This window comes from Neofelis nebulosa, chromosome 1 (assembly GCF_028018385.1).
Source record: "Neofelis nebulosa isolate mNeoNeb1 chromosome 1, mNeoNeb1.pri, whole genome shotgun sequence".
Taxonomy (NCBI): domain Eukaryota; kingdom Metazoa; phylum Chordata; class Mammalia; order Carnivora; family Felidae; genus Neofelis; species Neofelis nebulosa.
This window is the reverse complement of record NC_080782.1, coordinates 7,361,980-7,377,931: the sequence shown is the minus strand read 5'-3', so window position 1 is coordinate 7,377,931 and position 15,952 is coordinate 7,361,980. Positions and strand designations below refer to the sequence as shown.

The 15,952-nt window shown below is 45.1% G+C and overlaps 1 protein-coding gene across 10 annotated transcripts in view; it reads left to right on the top strand.

Annotated features, from left to right (window-relative positions):
* The window catches only part of SEMA5A (semaphorin 5A), a 478,983-nt gene that overhangs the window by 146,390 nt on the left and 316,641 nt on the right, over nt 1-15,952 (top strand). For 2 of the 10 annotated variants that reach the window (XM_058715424.1, XM_058715460.1), the window contains exon 3: nt 7,537-7,626. The exons of the other annotated variants lie outside the window; for them this stretch is intronic. The gene's annotated coding sequence lies outside the window, so the exon portion shown is untranslated. The remainder of the gene's footprint in view (nt 1-7,536; nt 7,627-15,952) is intronic. 10 annotated transcript variants of the gene reach the window in all.

The following is a 15,952-nucleotide window of genomic DNA, read 5'->3' as shown; positions in this document are numbered from 1 at the left end:
CACCATCTAATTTTAGAATATTTTCATCACCCCCCAAATAAAACCCCTACCTGTCAGCAAAACTCCCCATCCCTTCTCTCCTTAACCCCCACGCAACCACTGATCTAGATTCCATCTCTATGGATTTGCCTCTTGGAAGCATTTTGTACAAATGCAGTTGCCTGATATGTGGCCTTTGTGGCTGGTTTCTTTCCCTCAGCCTCATGTTTTCAGGGTTCATCCATGTCGTGACATGTGGCAGCACTTTGTTCCTTTTTCTAGCTCAATAATATTACATTGTAGGGTATAGCACACTTCTTGATTCACTCACCGCTTGTTAATTCATGGGCATTTGGATCATTTCGGATTTTTTTGACCATCACGAATAGTGTTGTTATTACCATTTGTGTACAAGGTTTTACGTGGACATCTATTTTTATTTTTCTTCAGCTTATACCTAGGACTGGAACTGCTGTGTCACTGGAATTTTTACAGAGAGACCAATCTTTGGTAGCAGCATACGTTTGAAATGTAGCTTACACTTTATGAAGTTTAAAACTGTGGTGCTTTCTGGGGCGCCTGGGTGGCTCAGTCAATGAAGCGTCCGTCTTCGGCTCAGGTCGTGATCTCACAGTCCGTGAGTTTGAGCCCCGCGCCGGGCTCTGTGCTGACGGCTCAGAGCCTGGATCCTGCTTCAGATTCTGTGTCTCCTTCTCTCTCTGCCCCTCCCCTCCTCTCTTTCTCTCTCTCAAAAATAAACATTAAAAAAAAAATGTTGGGCTTTCTCTGTTGGTGTTGGTATAATATAGTTGCAAAATTGTCATTCAACCTAAAGCACTGGGGACATGGGATTGCACAGTGGTTTTTGAGTCAAACCCAAGTGAATTCAAGTTCTGGCAGTGATTTCTAGACTGACAGTAACTGTGGGCTAGGAGGTTAAGTTCTCTGAGTCATCATTTCTTGTCTGGATTGAACCCACGTCTGTGATTCTCAAGCTGTCATAGTTTTTCAAAAGGTTTTCGTGTCACCGCATGCAAAAATGGTAACATTTGTGTGGGTAATTTGGTAAACTGGGGAGACTTCTCACCTGGAGGCTAAGGGGTTGGTCTCTGGCACACCTAAGTTGGAGTTCTTTGGTATTCTAGGCCATGCTGGATTCTGCTCTACCGTGACTCTCATCTGTGAGGATACGGTTTCCTCAATGTGTCTGCACTCTGGCCTCTTTCCATAACCTCTCCTGTTCTGGTCTGTGAGAATCACCATTAACGACCAGAGAAAAATGTCGGACGATAAACTAAGCTTTGGAAGGGTCATGAGCTCATCGTGTTTTATGTTGACTATGGCATGTAGAGGAAACTCACGAGATTAATGAAGAGTCTGGCGATGTCACTTCTGCACACCTTAGCTCTGAGTTCCACTTAGAAAGTTACAGGGGCGCCTGGGTGGCTCAGCTGGCTAAGTGTCCGTCTTTGGCTCAGGTCATGATCTCACGGTCTGTGAGTTCGGGCCCTGCGTCGGTCTCTGTGCTGTCAGCTCAGAGCCTGGAACCTGCTTCAGGTTCTGTGTCTCCCTCTCTCTCTGCTCCTCCCCCGCCCGCTCGTGCTGTCTCTCTCTCAAAAATATATAAACATTAAAAAAAATTAAAAATAAAAAGAAAGTTATGGATGACCCCCACCGACACCCATCATTTGATCTGGCCTTTGATGTCATATTTTTTTCTAAGTTTCGGAGCATCATTTTGTTTTTCTTGATTTGTTTGGTTCTGTGCTTGCTTTGGTCAAAGCGTCTTCAGTCAGTGTGTAGCTTAGGTGAAAAATTGAAATTTAAATTCTGGTTTCCTGTTGTGAGTGAAGTCATCGACTATGTGGAGTTGGCTCTAGAGAAGCTGGGCATAGCATCTTGTTCTATTTGATTTTTCTCTGGGGATTATAGCACTGATCAGCTCTCCCCTTAGAATAGGACCACCCGTATCCCACAGGGTGTTCCTGAACCTGAGGGCCCCCGAGCTCTGATCAGATAAAAGAATTCTGGGCCTTTTAAAAGTAATTAGAGGCTGTCTTTGACCCCATCTCTCCTGTTCTTGCTGGTGTTTTCAAGCATGACTATGTGTAACAAGAGTGTCAAGACTGGTCTTAATAGGTAGAGAGCTTCTTCTGCCCTGGGGGGATGGAAATGAATCAGCGAGGGGGCTCACATCCTCAATTCCTCTTGACTCTTCTCTGTAGCATTTTCTTAGCAAATAATACGTATAATTTTCTGCTGATGATAATAATCACACGTTCCCCTTTGCAGCAAACTTGCAAAAACAATCCCCCAAAGTCTTAAGCAATTACGCAGAGCCGCATACCTCGGAACGTTCTAACGATTGGGTGTATTTTCTTCCAGATGCTGATCGTAACAATGAAGATCCACATTGTCATATCTCATAATTATTGAGCACTGACTGTGGGCCTGGCATTGTTCAAAGTGTTTCACATCGATGAGAACAGTACATCTTCACAAACCTTATGAGAAAGGCACAAAGGTTATGCCCACCTGAAGATGGAAATAGAGGACACACAGCCAGCAAGAGGCAGAGTTGGGATTTGTGTCCAATGTACAGTCAGACACGGAGACCAGGCTTTTAGTGTCTATATGTTTCTGTTTCACTCCGAGAGTATGTTTGTGTGTGTGTGCAAGCATGTGAGCGTGCATTGTGGGTGCACCCTTCCTCCGTGTGTGTGCATTTATTTACATGCCATACCCAAGAGTTGATTTTTCTGCCAATACACTTAATGTTATATACCTTGAGTATTTCTCATGGCCTTAAATTTTCTCTTAAAATTAATACCCTGTCTGGGGCACCTGAGTGGCTCTGTCAGTTAAGCGTCCGACTTGGGCTCAGGTCACAGTCTCAGGGTTTATGGGTTCGAGCCCCGCATCAGGTTCTTTGCTGACAGCTCGGAGCCTGGAGCTTGCTTGGGATTCTGTGTCTCCTTCTTTCTCTCTCAAAAATGAATAAACATTAAGAAAATTTTAAAAAATAATATCCTGTCTTCCTGATATAGTTAATTTGTATAGAACCATTTCCTTCTCTCTAAGCTTCCAAATCATGATTGTAACACATAACACTCAGACTAGGAGGAGCATATTTCAATGTAAATCTTCATTGACATAAAAGATGAATTCCTTTGGAGAATGTCTGGTAAAGCGTATGAATGCTTTTTTTAAAGAGAAAATTTTTTTTAATGTGTATTTATTTTTGCAAGACAGGGACAGAACACGAGTGGGGAAGGAGCAGAGAGAGAGGGAGACACAGATTCGAAGCAGGCTCCAGGCTCTGAGCTGTCAGCACAGAGCTCGACACGGGACTCGAACTCACGAACCGTGAGATCAGGACCTGAGCCGAAGTCGGTGCTTAACCGACTGAGCCACCCAGGCGCCCGAGTATGAATACTTTTAGGCCCCTTAAAATTTCCCACCAACTGCCTCCTGCTTGTGTTTTAAAAATGGCAGTCAAAGCAACCCTGGATTCCACCAGGTAGGAACCAACTCTTTTCGGACTTCTCAAGTAAGCAGCTTTGTTCCACAACTTGCCAATCGTCGTGATCTGTGAGATTAGTTACCAACCTAGGTAGATCTGTCCGTGCTCCTCGGCGACAAGGTTTCCTCAGACCGGGAGTTCTGTGCCCCGGAACGTCTGATTTTCCAGAATGAAGTGTTTGTGCATAAAAGCACAGCCCCGCCACCTGCAGCCTCCTCTCCGCCGCTAACGAGCCGCTCTTTGTGGGGCTGTGGTCGTAACCAGAGAGAACCGCAGGAATTTTCCGGGACAGTGAGATTAAGCATCGGATTTGCCTCCCACCTGGGATGTTAGAGAAAGCACTTCACTTTCCTCTACGCGCTCGACCGGAAACACGATCCATCCCTTATCGACGAAACAAATGGGCGTGTTAACCGTGCTCTGATGAATTGCCGGGGGCGTGTTATTCACCAGGCTAAAGTGGCAGCTCGGAGGCTGGAGGCCAGGCTGGCCGTGTGGGGTCGGAGAGCACTGGTCAGGGCCCGCGTTCCCGAGCGCTTCTCTGCACTGTGAGCGGAGAGCTTGGCATAATACGGTTTATCGGTGGAAGGCTGATAAAACCAATTTCATTTCCTTAGGCAGGGGTGAATTTGGTTTTTTCCCCCGGCCGAGAGGAATCTCAAAAGGGGAGGAGTGGGCGGTCCGCGTCTTAGAAATGTCTGTCACTGACTCACGGTTCATGCCCGCGTGCCTGGCTCTTCCTCACTGGGCTTGAAATGACACTGGGAGTTTCCTGGCTGCGTGGAGAATACTTCTGGGAAGTCGGCCCCTGCCCCGCCACTGTTTCTACCTTCTAACCCTCCCTCCTTTAAACCTGCCCTGCCCCTGCCCTGCAGCTACCCTTCTCCCCGTGGTGTCCTCCCCCTGCATCCAGCCAGTCAGAATCCAAGGATGCACCTCAGGGCTCCAGTCTCGTGAGTCAATCCATAAAGCTAATCTCACCTTGCTCATTTATTTTAAACCTGGATATTTTTACTGACTTTAAATTATATAAAATAAGTAAATAAAAAAAAAAAATAAAAAAAATAAATAAATAAATGCTTGTTGGATCTTCAAGCTAAGTATAAAATACCTCCACTGTTTCGGAACGACTGCTGGTTTCTTTGTCCCTGCAAACATGTAAATAGAAATCATGCGATTTTATTTATTGTACATTTTATTTTCTTTCATTATTATTTTATTCTATTTTACTTTTTAAAGTTTTTATCTTAAACTTGTTTTAGTAATCTCTCTACTCAACGTGGGGCTGGAACTCATGACCCCGAGAGCCACAGTCACCTGCTCTTCTGACTGAGCCCACTCTTCTGCTTTTACAAGACTTAAAGAACGTTCATCTTTTTTTAAATTAATTTTTAATTTTTTAAATATAGAGAGAGCATGAGCAGGGGAGAGGGCAGTGGGAGTGAGAGAGAGAGAGAGAGAATCTCCACATTGAACTTGGCCTCTAGGATCATGACCTGAGCCGAAATCAAGAGTCTGATACTCCACTGACCAAGCCACCCAGGCCCCCATTTTTCTTTTTCTTTTTTTTTAATAGTTCTTATTTGTTCATATTTATTAAGACTTTTTTAGTGTTTTTTAGTGTTTCCTAATAGCTAGGGACAATTCTACATCATTTCAAATTAACTCACGTAATCTTAAGCCATGGTTTTTATCTCCGTGTTACAGATGATGGAACTTGAGGCTCACGTTGGAGCTAGTTGGGACCCAGGGGCTCTGGGTTTGTGCCAAGCTCTCCGCAATGTGCCTCCCTACGCGGGTGCGTAGGGCAGGGCTGGGGTATGTTAGGCAGAGGAGCACTGCAGGAAGAGTCCTTAACCTTTTGCAGGGCAGAAGCCGGCAGTCAGACCTCCTGCAGTCCTGTCCAACCCCCCTCCCTGTTGGGGAGGGATTTGCCAAACTGATGCAGTCTGACGGTCCTTTTTCTGGACTCACGCTTCCAAATTGTTCCTTTTGTGTTTTCCTGAACATCTATCCACCATCGCCTGGCTTTTGATATTTTGAAATACAGGAATTCAAAACAATTAGGGATTATTTTTCAACCATGGAGACCTTTCCTGTCACGTCCCGAAGGACCTTTCCGCATTTCAGGCTAATGAACTGAAGAATAAAATAACCATATGTTCCCAGCATGTCTGAATTTCATAGTGTCACATTATGTGCTAATCATTCGATGCTTTTGTGGCAGCGGATTCAGGGTCTTTATTGACTTGTGATTGTGAAATCTCCCCTAATAGGCTGATTTCCTGCCGGTGAACTTGTAGTTTTCCGCAGAAATTCTCCTGAAACTTGCTGTAAGCGCCATTCAGTGGCACTGGCAGAGAGTAGGTGGGTCTAAACAACAACGTCTTCCATCACTTGGACAAAGACTGTCTTAGTCTGTATCCCCTCTAGTACCTAGTCAGTCAGTTAGTAATATTCTATGTCATACTGTCTTCTAGGCCCTGGGGACATCAGATGAGCAAGACTAAGGCTTGGCTCAAGGCTTATATCCTTGTGGGTTAAATAGGCCATAAACAAATATGTCGGTGGAGTGATTTCAGGTAGTTTTAGGTGACATGGAGAGAAAAATCCCAGATTCTGGTGGAGAGTAAGACACAGATGCTCTGGCTGGCCTGGTGGGGGACTCCTTTCTGAGTGCGTGACATCTGAGTGAGAAGGAGGCAGTTGGGAAGGGCCTAGAGAAAGGGCCTCGGGGCTCACATGCCAGCAGATGTTGTCTGAAAGGCCATGAGGTTGGTGCGTAAAAGGAGGAGGTTGTGCGTGTGAGTGTGTGTGTACACGTGTGTGGCCTGAGCACGGGGCACAGGAGTGTGGGGAAGGTGCTGGAGTGGGGGGGAGTGGGTGGGGCCGACCATAAATGGCTGCTTTTTGGTTAGTGTCCAGGGTGTGCGTTTTCGAGAGGTTGTGAAGGGAGGTATTTCAGGGCTGTAAACGGAAAAAATACCTAATCGGATTAACTCTTTTTCCTTTTTATGTAGTTTTATGGCAGCTACATACTTTCCTTTAAGAATACATAAATATTTTGTTATAGTTGTTATTTCCAGCTTTTTTGAGGTCTAATGACAGAAATTGTATATTTCTGTGATGTTCAATGTGATGTTTAGATATATGTACATATTGTGAAGTGATTGTCACAATCAAGCTAAGTGACACATCCATCACCTTACATAGCTACCTTAGTGTGGTGTGTGTGTGTGTGTGTGTGTGCGCGCGCATGTGTGTGTGGTGAGGACATTTAAGATCTATTCTCCTAGCAAATTTCAAGTATACAATACTGTATTATTAACACAGCCACCATTTGTACACGAGATCTCCCAGCGCATTCATTTTGCCTAACTGAAACTTTGTACCCCTTTTTAAAAATTATTTAATTTAATTTAATTTAATTTAATTTTTTAGTGAGGGAGAGAGAGAAAGAGAACAGGGGAGGGAGCAGAGGGAGAAACAGAGAATATTGAGGAGGCCCCCGGCTCAGCGCAGAGGCCGACGTGGGGCTCGATCCCATGACCCTGGGATTATGACCTGAGCTGAAATCAAGAGTCAGATGCTCAACCCACTGAGCCACAAGGCGCCCCTGAAACTTTGTACCCCTTGGTCAACATCTCCTTATTTCTCCCACCACCCCTGGTCCCTGGCTACCACCATTGTGCTCTCTGCTTCTAAGCCGTTTTTGGATTCTTTACAAAGATCACTCTGGTTACAACATAGAGTATGGACTTTCGAGCGGGCAAGAGTGAAAAGCCCCAAGACCAACTAGAGAAGGCTCCCGCTGAGTCCAGGTGAGAGATGAAGTCGCTTAACCTGGGACTTCAGCCGTGGAGGCGAGAGAGGAAGACAGGTGTGTGGTCCATTTGCTGGGTTCACTGATGGCTCACAGCCTTCTATGGGGAAATCACAGAAAACAAAATGCCTCTGGCAGTGACGGGGAATTCAGGAAGCAGATGTGGGGAAGGCGAGAATCAGTGTTCCTTTTGGTCCACGTTTGGTTGCAGGTAATTCTCTGTCACTCAAGTAGAAGTGCAAAGCAGACGGAGGTCGCAGTTTGGGGGACAGGTGGAGGAACCTCGGAGACTCGCCAGCTGGTGGGTGAGCCCCCCAGGAGGGGGCAGGGTGGCGGCCAGAGGATGACACAAGACCCCGGGAGGGTTGTCCAGAGGCTAGTGCTTTCATCGTTGGCTGGGCTAAATCTTGCTCAGTGAGGTCCGTGACTCTAGGATCAGTGAACGATGTTGCTGCCAGTTATTTCGTGCAATTTTTGTCCCCAAGGAAACGCATACTCAACACCCCACACCAAGTCAGCTGGCTGATTTCTTCAGCCAAGTTTCCCACGGCTCCCAATCCCTAGTCAATAAGCAGTCAGTGCAGAAATACGGGAAAGACAGGGATGGTATCTTTGGCGTAGCAAGATGACCCTGGGCTTTGAGGCCAAGGACTCACCTGTGAAAAGTTTTAGCTCTCCCATTTGTCGGTGGGGCCGCCTTGAGTCTCCATCTCTGTGGAATAGGAAAGACTGATAATACGTATTTTACAGGTTTATTTCAGGGAAAAAAGACTCAACTCTACATAAACATAGAACTTTCTCTTAAATTTTATTATTCTCTGATTGGTACAATCTTTGCATGTATATATATTTAAAAATTTTTTTAACATTTATTCATTTTTGAGAGACAGAGACAGAATGTGAGTGGGGAGGGGCAGAGAGAAAGAGAGACACAGAATCTGAAACAGGCTTCAGGCTCTGAGCTGTCAGCACAGAGCCTGATGCTGGGCTTGAACTCATGAACGGTGAGATCATGACCAAAGCTGAGGTAGTATGCTTAGCTGACTGAGTTGTCCAGGTGCCTCTCTCTCTCTCTCTCTCTTTCCATATATATATATATATTTTTTTTTTCATATATATTGTATGTATTTATATAAATATATATTTAAATGTTTATTTATTTATCTTGAGAGAGAGGAGAGAGATGGTGTGTGCACGAGTGGGGGTAGGGGCAGAGAGAGAGGGAGAGAATCCTAAGCAGGCTCTACACTGTCAGCAAAGAGCTTGACTTAGGGCTGGACGTCGCAAACCTTGAGATCATGACCTGAACTGAGATCAGGAGTCGGATGCTTAACTGACTGAGCCACCTGGCTCCCCTGATTGGTGGAATCTTTTTTATTATTATTATTTATTATTTTTTTGAGAGAGAGAGAGACAGAGACAGAGAGAGACAGAGAGAGAGAATCCCAGGCAGGCTTTGTGCTGACAGCATGAAGCCTGACTCGGGGCTTGAACTCACAAACCCATGAGATCATGAGCTGAGCCGAAACCAAGTGTCAGACACTTAACTGAGCCATCCAGGCGCCGCTGGAATCCTTGATTTTGATATATGTCTCAGTATTTTTTACTTTTAGCGATGATTTCTTTTTCTTGTGTTTAATCAACTGACCCTCAAAATGGCAATTAGAGTAGTGCCCCCTTCCTTCTGCAGATACGTTCTAAGGCCCCCAGTCGATGCCTGAAACCACAAACAGTAGTGAACTCCATATATCCGGTGTTTTTATAATCCACTTCTATGGCAAATTCAGTTTATAAATTAGGCATAGTAAGAGATTAACAACAGTAGCTAATAGTAAGAATGATTCTAATAACATACTGTAATAAAAGTTATGTGAATGTGGTCTCTCTCAAAATACCTTGTACTGTACTCAGCCTTCTTCTTGTGATAGTGTGAGGTGGTGAAATGCCCATGTGATGAGATGCAGTGATGTGAATGCCATAGGCACAGTGATGTAGTGTAGGCTGCTCTTGACCTTCTGACGACACGTCAGAAGGAAGATCATTTGCTTCTGACCATGGGTAGCTGGAATTGTGGAAAGTGGAACCATGGATAAGGGGATGTATTATTGAAGAGCTCTGAAGTTCTGCTGTTTCTGTGTGTTCGTTTTTGCTTTTGTTTTTTTTTAATACTGAAGACGGTGACAGCTTTGAATAAACTCAGATGTATCAACTATGACATGTCTGATCGATTGGGCCCAATAGTTGTTGGTGGATATCATACACAAGGGTCGTTCCCAACTAAAATCTGAAAGCAACAAATCAGGAGCCTTTGCATTAAATAATGCTCATTTTTTCCAAGTGTACCAGCAGCCCGTTATCTGTAAATGTATCTGATAATATTTCAAAGCAGTTGGTTTTTCACCCTAGGAAAATGAATTTGATGAATTCATTTCTTCTATAAATGATAATATCCTCCTTTTCCTGTCCTTTGACTTTTCAAGTGCTTCCAAGGAATTCTGGCGTTCCAGAGGAATTCAGTCGAACCCCTCAGGGCTCACACGCTTTGGTTATATCTTCCATGTGCTTTCGTGCTTTTAGGCCCAGGAGACTTCCTCTCTCAGCTGGTCTGCCTCTAGTAATCCCTTCATCCCTTTGACCATTAATTGGAAAATTATGACATTTAGAAAGGACATTTCTCAAAACCATGGGAATCCTTGTATTTGGACCAGATGTTAAGAGAATTTTAATAGAGGAATAAAACATCTGTGACAACGAAGAGCGGAGTCACAGTCAAAAAGAGAACGTGAACAGCATGTTGATAGGGGCATAAATATTGTAAGGAAGGTAGAGGGGTGTGTGTGGATTCGCATCGTTTCTTCCCATTAAGTCATTTCTCAGGCAGTGATTGTTCATCCATACTCTGTCCTGTATTGTCCAGAGGTTGAGATTTTCTACAGCCTGGTTTCGAACGAGGCAGAGACACAGATAACGGAGGCTTCCAGTGATAAAGGCTATAAGAGAAATGAGTGTTGACGTACAGTGGGGCCAGGTGGGGAATGTGAACTTGGAGATGAAGCGGGAGGAAGGGGAACCTGTCAAGATACATCTGACGTCTCAGAGGTGAGAAATAGAGGGGGTTGGTTACGGTGGGGTGGAGGGGCATGACTCTGGATAGGGAAGGGTTGTCAGGATGCGGTGACAAAATGTCAGGGGGCTTTGGGAAGATGACGGAGGGAGAAATGGCAGGTGAGTCCTCATGATGGGCTGGGTATCTGAGTGAATGGTGTAGTTAACCATGAGAGGAAATAGACATGAAGGAGACAGTTGGTAAAGACAGATAATCAGGTCACCTTTCGATGAGATACCTCTGCCCTATCAATGTGAAGACATATATTTTGATTTGTGTCCTTATTATGTACAGAGGTCTCAAAGAGAGTTTTAGATTTGGAAGTCCCCGGGTTATAGAAGGTGTGTAAAGTTGTGTGGGTTTGACAACACAGGCCACTGAGAATGTGCAGGGTGAGAAGAAATGAACGTTCAGCAGAGATTGGGATGCACCTTCATTTAAAGGGAAGACCGAGAAGTCAGAACTGTGGATGTACAAGGACATAGGGAGATTGGAGTGTTAAGGCAACCAAGGAAGTGGGGGTTTGGGGAGATCTTGAAGGGAAAAGTCAGTGGGCACGAATGCCCTGGAGATACCCAGCTGCATGAATTCACCAGGGTGGCAGTCAGGAGGTGATGAGTGAAGATCAGTCATGAAAACACAAGGGCAGATCCTTCTCTCCTGCTACGGTTGTGTACTATTGCATGTTGTGTGTGTGTTGTGTACTGTGTTGTACTGTTGCATGTTGCCTTAGCTGTTGCGCCGTCTGGTTAACAAGGAAGAAAGTGGTGCCCCGAGTCCTGCTTAGCTGAACTAAAAACCAATGGGAGCTGTGAAGAATAGTTGATCCACTGTGGGTCATTTTTCACTTGATTTCTTATTGTGTCCATATGAATTTCCTGCCTTGAGGAAATATCTCTGGATAAATCTTTTAGAAATTATTGATGTAGTTGTGCTGCCTTGAAGGGCCCATTATTTTTTCTTCTTTACCCCCTTGCCTCCCTCCCTCCCTCTTTCTTTCTTTCTTTCTTTCTTTCTTTCTTTCTTTCTTTCTTTCTTTCTTTCTTTCTTTCTTTCTTTCTTTCTTTCTTTCTTTCTTTCTTTCTTTCTTTCTTTCTTTCTCTTTCCTTCTTTCTCCCTTCCTTCCTTCTTTTACTTTTCTTTCTTTCCCTCCCTTCCTCCCTCCCCCTTCCTTCCTTCTTTCCTTTCTTTCTCCCTTTCTCTCTCTCTCTCTCTCTCTCTCTCCTTCCTTCCTTCCTTCCTTCCTTCCTTCCTTCCTTCCTTCCCTTCCCTTCCCTTCCCTTCCCTCCCCCTCCCCCTCCCCTCCCCCTCCCCTCCCCCTCTCCCTCCCCTCCCCTCCTCTCTCCTTTCCTTTCCCTTTCCTTTCGTTCTTGCCTCTGGTTGCTTTACCTAGCACAGAAGTAGACTGAGTGAACTTTCACTTAGTTTTAAAACCTGCTGACAGATAAAATTAATATTGCCTTTGTGTAAATAATAATTTTATCTAATGGACTTCATTTATTTTTATGGTTCCTCCAGGCGATCTGGAGCTAAACAAGGGGGAAAAGGCAAAACTGTAATAACCATTCCCTTTGAAGACAGATATGAAACAAGGTCACTGGAGCCGAACCATTACTGAAATGTATAAAATCATTTAATGTTTGGTTTTTCCCAATGTATATCATGAGGTCATTTTGTATAGTCATAAAATTCCATCTTAGTTCAGATATGATAAAAATCTATGAGTAACAGAGCCAACTTCATATTCAGTTACCTGAAGGTGGCAGCCAGTGGTCCCTCTGTACGTAAGGGCAGTCAGTGTTTTCATTAACACGTTCCCAAAACGTTTCTCTAATTCATTTATGTTAAATCTTTTTTTGAATGAAAGTTGGCAAAGTTACGTGGGTTAAAATAATATAAAAAGGATCCAACTTTTACAAAAAATGTATGTAACAATTGAAGATGCGTTATGTTTGGGGAACATCCTGATTCTCCTTATACACTCAACACAATAACAACAAAACTTTAATTTCACTTCATTTCCCAAAGAATAAAATGTTCAGTTATTGGTTTTGAAAAAGGTTAGGAGCATCTATTTACTCAAACACTGTGCATTAACGTAAGGTTATTGTTTTATTGATTCTTCATTTAATCCCATTTCCTGTTCAGTGCCTTGAATATCTGATACTATGGTAAAGAGATACCACAGATTCATTCAAGATACGTTCCTTCCAGCCCTGAACGCGGCCTGCACTTTGAATTCCTGGATCGTTCATTCCTGCTTTTCTGAACACTGTAATTTGAACCCCTGCGGAAGCTGTAGCTTCTGTCTTCTCCCTCCATTCAGAGGGATGTCCTCCTCCTGTGTTTCCTAAGACTTTGCTCTTCCTTCCGTTTGAGAATTATCTCGAGATAGACCTTCACTTGCTTAACTCATTCTTACCTATGACCTGGAAGTGCCTGGACTGTGTCATCGTCCTCTTTGCCCTGCTGTGTTGCAGGGCCGTCTCTTGACCACAGGTGACATCCTTCAGTGGAGCGGGCTGGGTTAATGATGATACCTCCTAAGACCCTGGCCATTTCCCCGCTAATGGTTCATCCTTTGTGATTTGCTGGAAGCAAAACTATGTTCCTGGGGGTGGCTCAGGCTGTTTGGACTTGTGGCCCCAAGTGTAAAACCAGTGTGAGCAGGAAGACCGAGTGCGCCCTGTAGGAGCCAGGCCCCCACTCACTCAGCTGGTCTTAACATTCGCTTGTGGGATCCTTGACCCTGGGTGAGCCTTGGCCTTCTCAGCTGCAGTGATTTCACCCCTCCCCACCCCTTCCTCCTCAAATTCAGTGGGTTCTTGACTCATTTCCTGTCTCTTGTGCCAAGGGACTGCACAAACCACCTCACAGTGTTGTTTGCTCAGGGCAAGGGATGGGTGAATTCTAAATGCCAAAGAGTATGTTGGCTGTGTGATTCCTGATTGACGCAGACAGCTGATTTGGCATGTTGGGACGCATGAACTTGGGACCGTAACCGTAGCTTGCTTATAACAGAATAGATCAAACTCGGAAAGAGGGCAGGCTATGTGGCCATACACGCAGCATGTGATGAGGATGGCTGTCCTGTAACTGGCACCCCACGGTTCCCCGAAAGGGGCCACCACGTGGGCTGGTGTGGGCGGCCCCCATGTGTGCCTGCGGAAAGGGAAAGCCAGCCTGAACCTTGGTAGCGGAAGAACCGTGTGGAAGCAGGCACGGGGCCCTTGGCATCAGCAAAGGTACTAATGCGTGTGCAACGCTTACTCTGAGGATGCTGGTTAGACCAGAGAGGCCGACGGGAAGCCTCCGCAGTGGGAGGAGTGGACGTGGGTTTAGCCGACAGCCTGTTGGTGAAAGGGCACCCTACTTTCTCTCGAAAGCATTGAAGGAGTCCTGGACCTTGTCCTCATCATCTTGGCCCTCCTGTGCTGGGGGGGGGGGGGGGCGTCTCTTGACCACAGGTGACATCCTTCAGTGTGGCTGGCTGGGTTAATGATGACACCCCCTAAGACCCTGGCCATTTCCACACCAACGGTTCATCCCTTGTGCTTTGCCAGAGACAAAACTATGTTCCAGGGGGTGGTTCGAGACCAGGGGTTTTGAACAGGGCAGGGCTGTTTACCCAGCAGCAGCTGACAATTGCGCAAAGGACGCCGTGTTTGGTGGTGCCGAAGTGTGCAGGATGGTGGGATGTTGCCTTCAGTTTGGGCTGGGCCTTTAGTCTCTGGGGGAGCAGTTCATCTGATGCGGTGGAATTGGGCCAAGAGGTGGAAAGATCGATGCACACAGACCTTGCAGAAGAGATGTCTGTCCATCCCCTCCTACAGTTGTGCTGTTTGTGTTGTTTTTTTTTTAAGTTTTTTTTTTTAATTATTTTTGAGAGAGAGAGAGAGAGAGAGAGAGAGGCAGAGAAAGGGGGAGACACAGAATCCAAAGCAGGCTCCAGGCTCCGAGCTGTCAGCAGAGTCCCACATGGAGCTCAAACTCACAAACTGCCAGAACATGACCTGAGCTGAAAGTCGGGCACTTAACCGAGTGAGCTACTCAGGTACCCCTGTTTTAGATGTCACAGTAGACTGACTTCTTACAATTAAGAGGCACATGCTTGACACTGACCTCAGCCCTCTGATATGGACTATTGCGCTGTAGGTAGGCAGGCGTGGGCCTGGCTACCTGAGTCTCCCCATCAGCTCCCCAGCTTTGTTCCTACCTGCATCCTTCGTCCTGTCTCCAAAGGAAGTCCTGAAAGCCATCAGGAAGGAGCCAAGCCAGAGAGTTTCTGTGGATTCTGAATTGTGCCAGTGGATCTGGCCCCTTCTAAATATTCCAGCAGGTCTGAAACCCAGAAGAAACCCAGTTTCCCCTGCACAGAAGTACATTAAGCTTATTTTGGGTCTGTTTTTATTAATAACTGGTTAGACTTTGTTCCCTAAGCAAAACTTTTTGTGTAAGCTTTCATTCTTTTGATTTCTTTTTTATCTGACAGCATTTTTTTTTTTTAAACTAAAAGGAACAGTTAGTTTTTTGTTCGCTGGAGCCTTTTCATTTGCAGTGTGGGTGTGAATGGGAAATGTTATTTATTGCCCAAACACTTATATACAGAGTTTTGCTTATTTAGATCGAGCTTATAGAGAGTTCCGCCCACATCAGGAAACTGAAAGGAAGGCTTCAGGGACTTTGGAAGCAGAAGCGACAAAAATGTTTTTATTTTGAAGCCCAAATCAGCCTGTTGTGCTAAATCTTCTTCCGGTTAGCAACATCATTTGTTTAGCATTCAATCACCTAATATATTTTTAATTTTCCAGAGGTGCTAGGATGAAATCAGAACAACTTTTATTGAAATTGATCCTCTGCAAATTCCTTCCTAATGTATTTCCCCAACGTAGCAACTAGGTGTAACTAACATGGCTTTCATTTTTCTTGGAGTTTTGCTGAAAGGAGTCAATACAAAGTCAGTTGGGTGATTTATGTAAGTGTATTTTTAAAATAAACTTTCAGGTGATGACAGCTTGCTTAATTTCTAAAGAAGAGAGGGATTATGATCCACATAAACCAGAAGTTCTCAACCGGGGGCAATTTGGCAACGGAGACAATTTCAGTCAGCGCACGTGGAGTCGGGGGGCGCTCCCGACATCGAGTGGGTGGAGGCCAAGGATGCTGCTAAGTGCACAGAGCAGCCACCAGAACAAATAACTATCTGCCTGTAACTGTCAGTCGTGCTGAGATGCAACACTAAAATCCCTGATATAAATATGCTGCCCACCCCCCCCCCCCAAGAGGCAACAGCGTTATTATATTCGGAAGAAGTTAAAATTGCAGAATCCAGGATGCAGGGATCTGCTGTTGAGATCTAAGCCTGTTTGGAGCAAAAGACTATTCAAGGAATTAGCCTCGCAGGGTGACCTGCTCAGAGAAGCCCCGTCTTAGTGCAGACTGTGAATGCCCTTCCCTGGCGTCTCACCGGGACGGCTGTATCTTTATTTTGAGAAGAAAGGTAACATGTTATAGTCTGAAA